Source organism: Convolutriloba macropyga, chromosome 9, assembly GCF_964194025.1.
Source record: "Convolutriloba macropyga chromosome 9, txConMacr16.3, whole genome shotgun sequence".
Classification (NCBI taxonomy): domain Eukaryota; kingdom Metazoa; phylum Xenacoelomorpha; order Acoela; family Convolutidae; genus Convolutriloba; species Convolutriloba macropyga.
In genome coordinates this window covers 65,609,046-65,620,932 of record NC_134476.1, presented here as the reverse complement: position 1 = coordinate 65,620,932, position 11,887 = coordinate 65,609,046, and positions in this window count along the sequence as shown.

Sequence of the window (11,887 nt, the reverse complement as noted above, 5' to 3'; positions counted from 1 at the left end):
TTGACTTCTCAAGTGACTTTTTCACACTTTCGTTCTTCTTTTTTGAGTGATATCTATTGCTGTCACTCCGAAATAAAGCCTGTTGTTAAAATAAAAATGATTGCAGTATAACAACGACCAGGGAATGATAGCCGAGTAGGCAGTGCTTGTGGTGACGGATCGTGAGGTCTGTTGTTTGAATCCCGGCGCGGTCAACTGTTTTTGAACCCATGAAGAAAAACTGATCTAGACTGCAGCTATATCTTTTCATAGATAATTTGTAAATAGTCAAATCTATTTCAGTGTTATCAGCAAAAATACAAAGCAGATGATGAAAACAATTGAACTGTTTTTTTATTTCAACGAAGTATAGGTTAACTAGCTGTCTCCCAGAAAAGAACAAGAGACGACGGTTTATGGAAATAACCCCCAAGAAGTGGTATTTTGGTAATGCTGATACTTGATCCTGATAAAGAACAAGAGACGACGGTTCATAGAAAGAACCCCCAAGAAGTAGTATTTTGGTAATGCTGATACTTGATGCTGATAAAGAAGAAGAGACGACGGTTTATGGAAAGAACCCCCAAGAAGTACCATTTTGGTAATGCTGATACTTGATGCTAATAAAAAACAAGAGACGACGGTTCATAGAAAGAACCCCCAAGAAGTAGTATTTTGGTAATGCTGATACTTGATGCTGATAAAGAACAAGAGACGACGGTTTATGGAAACAACCCCCAAGAAGTAGTATTTTGGTAATGCTGATACTTGATGCTGATAAAGAACAAAAGACGACGGTTTATGGAAAGAACCCCCAAGAAGCAGTACTTTGGTAATGCTGATACTTGATGCTGATAAAGAACAAGAGACGACGGTTTATGGAAAGAATCCCCAAGAAGTAGTATTTTGGTAATGCTGATACTTGATGCTGATAAAGAACAAGAGACGACGGTTTATGGAAAGAACCCCCAAGGAATAGTATTTTGGTTATGCTGATACTTGATGCTGATAAAGAACAAGAGACGACGGTTTATGGAACGAATCCCAAAGAAGTAGTATTTTGGTAATGCTGATACTTGATGCTGATAAAGAACAAGAGACGACGGTTTATGGAAAGAACCCCAAGAAGTAATATTTTGGTAATGCTGATACTTGATGCTGATAAAGAACAAGGATTGACGCTTTATGGAAAGAACCCCCCAAGAAGTAGTATTTTGTTAATGCTGATACTTGATGCTGATAAAGAACAAGAGACGACGGTTTACGGAAAGAACCCCCAAGAAGTAGTATTTTTCTAATGCCGATACTTCATGCTGATAAAGAACAAGAGACGACGGTTTATGGAAAGAACCTCCAAGAAGTAGTATTTTGGTAATGCTGATACTTGATGCTGATAAAGAACAAGAGACGACGTTTTATGGAAAGAACCCCCAAGAAGTGGTATTTTTGTAATGCTGATACTTGATGCTGATAAAGAACAAGAGACGACGATTTATGGAAAGAACCCCCAAGAAGTAGTATTTTGGTAATGCTGGTACTTGATGTTGATAAAGAACAAGAGACGACGGCTTATGGAAAGAACCCCAAAGAAGAAGTATTTTGGTAATGCTGATACTTGATGCTGATAAAGAACAAGAGACGACGGTTTATGGAAAGAACCCCCAAGAAGTAGTATTTTGGTAATGCTGATACTTGACGCTGATAGAGAACAAGAGACGACGATTTATGAAAAGAACCCCCAAGAAGTAGTATTTGGGTAATGCTGATATTTGATGCTGATAAAGAACAAGAGACGACGGTTTATGGAAAGAACCCTCAAGAAGTATTATTTTGGTAATACTGACAGTTGATCCTATTTTATTAATTAATCCCAGTTAAACATGTGGCGCTGAAGATACAATACTTTATGTAATAGAATATAAACATAGAACAAAATAAGCTAATCAATATTCGATTACCGTAACAGAAGTGATTCAAAACATTAAATCATCTCAGTCGAGACGTCTTTCTGCAGGCTTCTCAAGCCTTTGATGTCCTTGCAAGTACATCACTGTTTGTCTTCTTGAAAATAAATTATTATTTAGGTAGATTCAATACCTCTCTACCAATAAAACATTATTTCACATAGTGGTGTTATTGCAATAAGCCGGCACCTGAGATAAAGTCGATCAGCTATTGAATTCAACAGAAGCAGAAAAATGTCTTAAGTTATGAAGACTGAAAACATCTGGAAGATGCATGAAAATATTTGTAGTGTTGTAAATAGTCATTTAATCTAGTGCAATAAAATCCAATACAATGTAACTTATTGTTGATTGTACCTAATCCTGAAGGAATTATTAGAAGTATTGTTAAGTTCACCTAATACCCTAAGTCATTTCATATGTTAGTCTGTTTCTCTCTTTCCCGCATCGGGAAGATTATTGTTCATGTGTGTTGTGACTTTTATAAACCCATTTTCAGTTAGCTTTCACTCTCCTCATTTTGCAGCTCGTGATCAATTGCTCAATTTAACTTTTTATCTGACAACTGTATTTACTTATCAAGTAAAATAGTTAATTGAAAGATTCAAAAGTTTCAAAATTGCGTTAAGTGCACTCGCCGCGCAAGAGAGAACAATAGAAACTCTGACAGTGATTTTGATCGCAAATCAAGTGAACAATATTGATTGTGTACGATATAGCAAAGTCAGCAGCCCAAACGCAGACCCCATTTGGCATCGAGCCCTTCTGGGAGAAGCCCAGCTCAGACCCACCTTTAAAGTGAATGGCAAATGAAAGCGAAATTGGCTATATTAGCCAAACAGAACACTAATTTGAGTTATTTGCTTGACCCCAAACGAGAGAAGGTTCAGCTCCCCCTAGAACCCAATTACGAGAGCACAATAACTGGATCTTCTGCCCAAACAGAAGGTGAAAGACTAGCTAGAAATGCACAGTTGAAAATGAACTGGAAAATGTGTGGTGACAAACCACGGAACCAAGCAGATCACACAGCCGTTTCTATGTTTTACCTCAGACTTGGCACCGAAGGGAGAAGAATCATATGCAGCAAATACCCTCAATTGAAGATGGATATATTGACGACTGTGGAGCTCTGGAAAATCATGGAGGACACTTTCATTCGCCCACGCAATATTCAGAGAGAGTTCTTAAGAGAAACTGTCGGACCCGCTCAAGCATTACGTTTGGCCATTAATACGGAACTTGGTCAGCGGAACCAACTACAAATATCCAACGGTCAGCCTTGCAAGTGAATGCAAAGATACCACAACGTCAATTCCGTAATTCAAACCAACGACCATATTTTCCATCATCAGCCCGACGAGCGATGCAACTGTGCAGAAACTGTGGCCTTACTTCGTCAGAAAATCCACAAAAATGTGGCGAAAATGTGGCCTTACTTGGTTTGGTAAATATATTACTAAAGGCAAAACATGGAACAACTGAGGTCTACAAAATCAATTTTCTCGTGTGTGCCGCAAGCCAAAAACTCTCGTACAAACCATCCCGACCCAATTTAAACTCTATTGATGAAACTAAACTGATTCTGTCAATGATATTCAAAGCAATAACTAAAACTCAGATTGCAGATCAGATTATGATAGTCCCAATGAAAACATGGTGGCCAGCATTGCAAGTCATACTCTACGAATTGAACCAAAAAAAAGCCTTTCTACAGATTGGAAACATAAAAGTGGGTCTCCTTATTGATTCTGAAAGTGTATGTAGCATATCAAATGAATCACTTGCTGCTGAAGTCATTAACAATTCCAATCTCGCACAATTGTTGACGACGGTAGCCCCCAAAGAGCTCAGAACTTTTGCGAATGAACCTATACCCGTCATTGGCATGATGCAGACGCCTGGAGAGAGTAATAGTTGCCGAATTGAACATGCTGAATTTGTTGAAGTTAGAGACGGCCTAAAACCACTCATTTGTAGAGATGTATTTGAGGCTATTGGCATATCAATTACTCAAACTCTGAACTCCAAAGAAGGCAGTATGATCAACAATATCACTTCACAATGTCCTTTCAAAACACGCGTAGCAATTCAGTTTCCACAACTCATCACACGTATTTGTAGCTCAAAAGTAAATATTGAAAAGTCCAAATTTCATAAACATTTTAACCAAAACATCAACAGGGTAGAGGAGTACCTATTAATCTACAAGATCGAGTTAACACTGAAATTAAAAAAAAACACCAAGAACGACTTATTGAAAAACTCAATAATTGTTCGGACCATTATTTCCCAAATTGTTATTACAGCCAAAAGAGATCAAACATTAATGTTAGCTATAGATTCCAAAATCCTTGATAATTCTATACACAAAAACAAGTACCAGATGCCTAATATGGAAACACTAATAGACTCTATATCACAAAATATTACAGATTACAACACAGAACAATCCGATAAGATTTTCTTTTTTACCATAGATCTTAAATATGCCTATAGCCAGCTAAATCTTCATCTCGATACTGCTAAAAACTAACATCAATATCGTTAGTGGTGACATGACAGGTACGTGTTGGTTTTGAAACGGCTTTTAATGGACTTACTGATATACCCACCGAATTCTAAAAAACTATGGACTAAACGTTAATCGGCCTCAAAAACACTTTATTACTTGGATGATATCCTCTTTGTAATTAAAGGTTCTGAAGAAGATCATTTTGAACTTGAAACCAATATCCTGAACAAATTAGATGCCACTAATCTTCGTATTAAGTTGCCCCAGTGTCATTCAGCCAAGCAAAAAATTTCATGGTTAGGCAACAATATCACTCAAACATGAATATCTCCACTTGAATCCGAAACTTGTGCAATTTTGTCACTCCAACCACCTAACACACTTTAAAAATTCAGTTCTTTTCTTGGTTCCGTTCATTATATTATTAAATTTATTCCTAACTTAGCCCAACTGTGCCGCCCCTTAAAACCTCTCCTCCCTAAATCAATTCAATACAACTGGACCAAATTGCACACCGTACAATTTAACGTTATTATAACACGAATGGCAAATGATACAGAAAACACTCATTATAACCCGCAACTCGAAACACGCATCAAATGTAATAGGTCCCGTTCCTGCCTTGGAGCCTGACAGTTAATGGCTGGAAGCCAATATTTGCCTCTAGATTTTATAATATTAATGAAGAACGTTACAGCATCAATGAGCTAAAATTACATGGAGTCGTTTGGTCCATAGAACATTTCAAAATCTTTATGGACAAGAATTTTCAGTTATAACCGACCATTGAGATCTGATTTTCATTTTAAAAGTACACAGATCATACAATAGCCGTTTATCAAGATAGATAGATCATCTTTTACCTTATAATTTTAAAATAGAACATTTGCCTGGAGCGAAGATGGGTCTCAAAGATTATGTATCTCGTAATCCTTATCAAACAGCAAACAGTACTTCTAAATTTGACGAAGAAGTTTTAGTTGCCAATTTTTTTCGAATACAAACAGATGCAAAATTAATTCGAAAAAAAACCTATTTCTGCCGTTCACTTTAATAAATTTTAATTAAATAACAAACTCTACCCGCAAATACACACTGCTAAACAACATAACAATAATGTTCATATTTCAAACATAGATTCTACAACGTAGGAAAATTTATCTCAAAATATTTTACCACTCGCCAAAAAATACTACTTCGAAATTGAATAGTTATAATAGTGATCATGCACCACAAGTACAATTTATTCAAAATAATTCAACACTCGCCACGAGAAACATTAATCTAAAATTAATCCCCTTTAACCACACTTTGATGGTGAATGTCCATCGCGAGTACGCTTTACTCAAAATCAGTTAACATCCGCCCAGCGAAATTCTTCAATTATACAATCCCATAATAAGCATACCACAAATACTATTCAATCTCCACTACAAAATGAGACTCATATACAAAATTTTAAAATTTTGAGTCCCGAATTACCAAGGAAGCTTCTCTCGCTTATCAGCATTCGCTACATTACAATGAATTAAACCACTCTAATCTGTCAATCAGGACTAAGCCACACATTCCTTTCCTAATGAACACTATAAATTGAAATTCTTCAAATAGTTCACGTGCTTTATTGACAAACAATCAAAAGTCGCTTTCTGCCACATTTCAATCTCACGTTCGGTTAATAATTCCAACAATTCAATTCTCACTTCATTAAATATGAGTCATTTATCTGCAAAGAAAAACAAACTCTCAAAAACAGCAACCAGAACTTTGTCCCGCGAATGCTTTACGTCTGAATTACATGGAGTCGTTTGGTCTATAGAACATTTCAAAATCTTTATGGACAAGAATTTTCAGTTATAACCGACCATTGAGATCTGATTTTCATTTTAAAAGTACACAGATCATACAATAGCCGTTTATCAAGATAGATAGATCATCTTTTACCTTATAATTTTAAAATAGAACATTTGCCTGGAGCGAAGACGGGTCTCAAAGATTATGTATCTCGTAATCCTTATCAAACAGCAAACAGTACTTCTAAATTTGACGAGGAAGTTTTAGCTGCCAATTTATTTCGAATACAAACAGATGCAAAATTAATTCGAAAAAAACCTATTTCTGCCGCTCACTTTAATAAATTTTAATTAAATAACAAACTCTATCCGCAAATACACACTGCTAAACAACATAACAATAATGTTCATATTTCAAATATAGATTCTACAACGCAGGAAAATTTATCTCAAAATATTTTACCACTCACCAAAAAATACTACTTCGAAATTGAATAGTTTTAATAGTGATCATGCACCACAAGTACCATTTCTTCAAAATAATTCAACACTCGCCACGAGAAACATTAATCTAAAAATAATCCCCTTTAACCACACTTTGATAGTGAATGTTCATCGCGAGTACGCTTTACTCAAAATCAGTTAACATCCGCCCAGCGAAATTCTTCAATTATACAATCCCATAATAAGCATACCACAAATACTATACAATCTCCACTACAAAATGAGACTCATATACAAAATTTTAAAATTTTGAGTCCCGAATTACCAAGGAAGCTTCTCTCGCTTATCAGCATTCGCAACATTACAATGAATTAAACCACTCTAATCTGTCAATTAGGACTAAGCCACACATTCCTTTCCTAATGAACACTAAAAATTGAAATTCTTCAAATAGTTCACGTGCATTATTGACAAACAATCAAAAGTCACTTTCTGCCCCATTTCAATCTCACGTTCGGTTAATAATTCCAACAATTCAATTCTCACTTCATTAAACATGAGTCATTTATCTGCAAGGAAAAAACAAACTCTCAAAAACAGCAACCAGAACTTTGTCCCGCGAATCCTTTACGTCTGACACAATGCAACACACGCTCCGCCAGTCACTTTCCCATTCTAAGTTTAGTACCCCGCTAACTGACAGTCCTCAGGTTCTGTCGTTTGCCAACGTGGTTGGGAAGGTCTGCATTAAGAATTTAATCTCTTCTTTAACGAACAAAGGTGCAGTACTCAAAGAAGTACCACACTGCATTATTCGATCAGACGAAAAAAAGCTAAAACAGCTCAAACGATGCCTACGCAGCTATTGGCGTGATCTACATGTCAGTAGCGGCTGTGTATGTATGGACGAGGGGGCAATTACGAATGCATTGAAGCAAGCGTTAAAAGAAGATGACCAAACTTGTCACCCGTGCAGCTGGGTAATGTTATGTATGACCCAACACTGTTGGTGGCCAAACATGAACAGGGATTTGATTTTTCGTGCAATAGAGTGCGAGCCTTGCGCCGAAATTGATAAAAATTTAAGGTCAGTTATTTCCGCAATACAATTTCAACCTCATAAACCGTGTATAGTCCCAAATCAAGAAATACAGATAGATTTTGCAGGCCCTAATAACAATGAAAAGGATCATGAAATTTATATAAAAACAGATTTTGCCGGACCCATTAACAATGAAAAGATCATGAAATTTCCATGTTAACATATAATGTGTATAATTTGTTAGGTTTTCCAAATATCCATCTGTTGAAAATTTTGAAAACGTAAATGCTTCAAAAGTAATTAAATTCTCAGATAACTATATACAATTTCAAGGAGTCCCCCCGTTCTTTGAGAATCGATCAAGCTCGTTGTCTCATAGGTAATCACGTAAAATACTTTTGCATAACAAATAATATAAATCTAATTCCAGCTGCAGCAAATGATCACCAGGTTATCGGTTTAATGGAACAATTAATAAGTACCATAAAACAACTATTAGCATGTAAAAAAGAAGCACATAAAGAATTAAGTTCGTTGACAATTAAAACAGCGCTGAAAACAATACTACACCAGCTCCGCATATGTAAATATAAAACTACTGGGAGTTCGCCTTTCGAATCAAACTTTGGTCGTCAGGCTAACACTCCGCTCAGCAATATTAGTAGGAAACCACAATATTCTGATTTAATTTATGAAAAAATTTTAAATCATTGCTTAGACAAAGAAACTAACCACTTATGAACTGCTACCCGAGGACCACTGCTACGGTAGTGACGAGGAGGCTGAAAGGAACATGTGTAGGGCGACCCAAGGGGCACAAACACGCAAATGGAATGCAGATGACAAAGAGCCTCATTTCACAGCAATTTCCCTAAAAGATCCAGCAGTGCAAATAAACATTGCCCGCAAACGTCATCCAAACAAGCGCTCCAAGAAGAACCTCGATAGACTATATAAGTTTTTGGCCCCCAGTTTAGTGGTTCAAAAGACTGATCATCATACATCAGTGATCCGCGAACCGGGGAAATTAGACGTCACCTTTCGCAATAGCGATATTGCGAAGTTCGGTACGCGAGTCGAGAAAAAAAACAAAGCTGGCTGAATACATTAATAGGCGAGCACCACCAAGCCTCGAAAAATCGACCGAGGCTAAAAGCCTGAGCCACACAAAGGAATTTACGAGCATCCAAAAGGGCGATTGTGAAATGAAACATCGGAAACGTTACACTGCTAGCAGGGTTTCTTCAAATTAATCGAACATTGCTCGCGCAATGCGAGTAAGAATCCCAAGATACAGGCTAATTTTGCACCGCCTTTGATAAATACCGAAACTGTCTTAACTTCAGCACCGCAAAAGACATCTCCAACTGATAGTACTAATCCAGCACAAAGTTCAGATAATAATTGCAGCGAGCCAAACTGCGCAACTGCAATTGCCAGCTGATTCTGCACCCATAGAGGCTCTTCAACAGTTTCTACCAAAGACGCCAAAAAGAACCCGAAAAAGTCCAAAATATGCTTTGACAATGACGATTCGTCTGGGGAGTCGATCAATTCAACCCACCAAAACTGACGTAGCCCCGACGAAACAGAAGAGTTGGTGATGTGTCAGTACAACTTTCAATTTTTCAAAACTATACCAACCACCGCAGCTCGGGTAGAACCTATTTATAACCTATAAAGAACCTATAACCTATTTATATATTATAATCCGTATCCCTAGCCGGTCATCGGAGAAGTCTTGTCAAAAGATCCCCGCAACCGGCCGGCAGATCGGAGTCCTAATGACCGAATTGTTCTTCGATAAGGAAGAATTTCAACAGAACTTTTAAACTGGATACGTTATATTTTTGACTAGCTATCATAATCAGTAAATATATTGTTGATAAGTATATAACCGGTAAATAAGTAATTTTTTATATCAATATTGTTATTAAAAAGTTTCAATTTGGTGCAAGTTTCAAAATTAACGAAAGGGGAGAAATATTTTTTATAGTCATTTAATCTAGTGCAGTACAATTTCCATACGATGCACTTATTTATTGATTGTACTTAATCCTGAAGGACATATAAGAAGTCATGTTAAATTCACCTAATAACCTCAGCCATTTCATATGTTAGTCTGTTGCCCTCTTTCCCGCATCGGGAAACTTATTGTTCATGTGTGTTGGCGCTTTTTTAAAATCATTTTCAGTTAGCTTTTTTCTTCTCATTTTGCATCTCAAGATCAGTTGCTCAATTTAACCTTTTATCTGACAATTGTAATTATTTATCAAGTAAAATAGATAAGTGAAAGATTTACTTGGTGATTCACTAAGCGAATTCGGTTTCAAAATTGCGTTAAGTGCACTCGCCGCGCAATATAGCACAATAGAAACTATGACAGTGATTTGAATATTGATTGTGTACGACATGTAGCATAGATTTGTCTTATAATAATTTGTCTTGTTTCGTTTAGGAAAAACATGGAAAACAACCTCTATCACAAAGAGATATCTTGCACAAAAAGTTGCACTCATTATCATGAAGTCCTCAATGCCAAGCCAGTGTCTCCCGAACACCACGCAAGGATGTTCCTTATTTGGTTTTATCGAGTTTAAGCACAGGAAGGCTAGCCTCAGAATACGAGGATATAAGCCCGGGAGCAAGATCGCCCCTTTAAAACAGATTATATTTTATCAGCGTCCCTTGGCAGCTTTGATGATCTATACACTTCTGAGCTTAATAAAGCTCTCAACACGCAATTCAGATACCAGTTTGATTCTGAAGACGTAAAGTCAATGAATCAAGCCAAAACATCAAAAAATTCGAGCAAAAATTTTGCAAAAAAAACTAAGAGAAAACTTTCACAATGACTGCTTCACATTTCGTTCGTTTGAGAGTAAGTAATTTGGAAATTGAAAAGAAAAACCCATGATTGGATTAGGACTTGCTAAGAAAACGGACATTTAAAATCGTTCACAAATGGAATATGAAACAGATTTATATTGCTGTTTGTAAAAATTTGGGCCTATAAATAATCAAATTAATTTTTTTACTGCAAAAATTGAACTTAGTCATCAGAATCTAAACAAACAATTACTAATAATTCGAAAGTAAAACGGTAAGCAATAAGAAAAACTAAAGCTCCTCTCGTGTGCTGCTTTTGTAGCAATCAAACAAAAACGGACATTTCAAAAATAACTCACCAAAATCTTGAATTAGTTTTGAAAGAAAAACTGACCAAAGCTGATTTCAGATGTTCTCATTTTAAAAATTTTCAGCAACAGTTCTCAAGAATAACTCAAGTTTTCGTTTCAAACTAGCAAAGTCAAAAATTTTTCAAAACTAAAAAAAAAAACAGCCTGTTTTAGCTTCTAATGATAACACTGTTGATAAACACAACCGTTGAATTTTGTCACTGGGGCACTATAGAAAACAAAGCTCTCCAAAAAAAACCATTTTTGAGTTAATAAATGAAAAATCTAGCAAACAAAATTTTTCTCGGAGCGCCGTAAAATTAACATAACTCCAGAAGACATTTTATCTCTCAGAGCAATAAGCAAAAATCAACATGTAATTTTTATAGCATTAAAATTTAACAAAAATTACAAGTTGAAGTCTACGAAATTTATTTTCAAAAAATGATTTAAAAGTCCAAATACTAACCAGAATATTAAAATATTTCCACAAGTAAGCCATAATTAAAATCCATGTCCCTTATCGGGAGTGAAGCGGGCAGAGAACAGTGAACATGACCGGACTGATGTCGGAAAAATTGCTCTCGAGCGACAAGCGATGCAATTCAATGCAGGGGCTGTAGACTAGATAAAATTTTCTTTAAGGGTGCAAAAAATAGTTGACCACGCCGGGATTCGTACCATTGACCTCCCGATCCCTCACCGGAAGCACTGCCCACTCACCTGTCAGGCCCCTTTTGTTGATATGATGCAATCGATTTTTTTAGCAACAAGCTGTACTTCGGAGTGTGAGCAATAGATATCACTCAAAAATGAAGAACGAAAGCTTGACAAAAGTCACTCGAGAAGTCAAAGATTGTTCCAGAAAAAGCACAAAAACGATAAACAAAAAATTTGCTTAAAAAGACCAACACGTTTACAATAATTGCTACGAACATCGTTCGAAAGCAATTAATAAGGCTGTTTCCTGA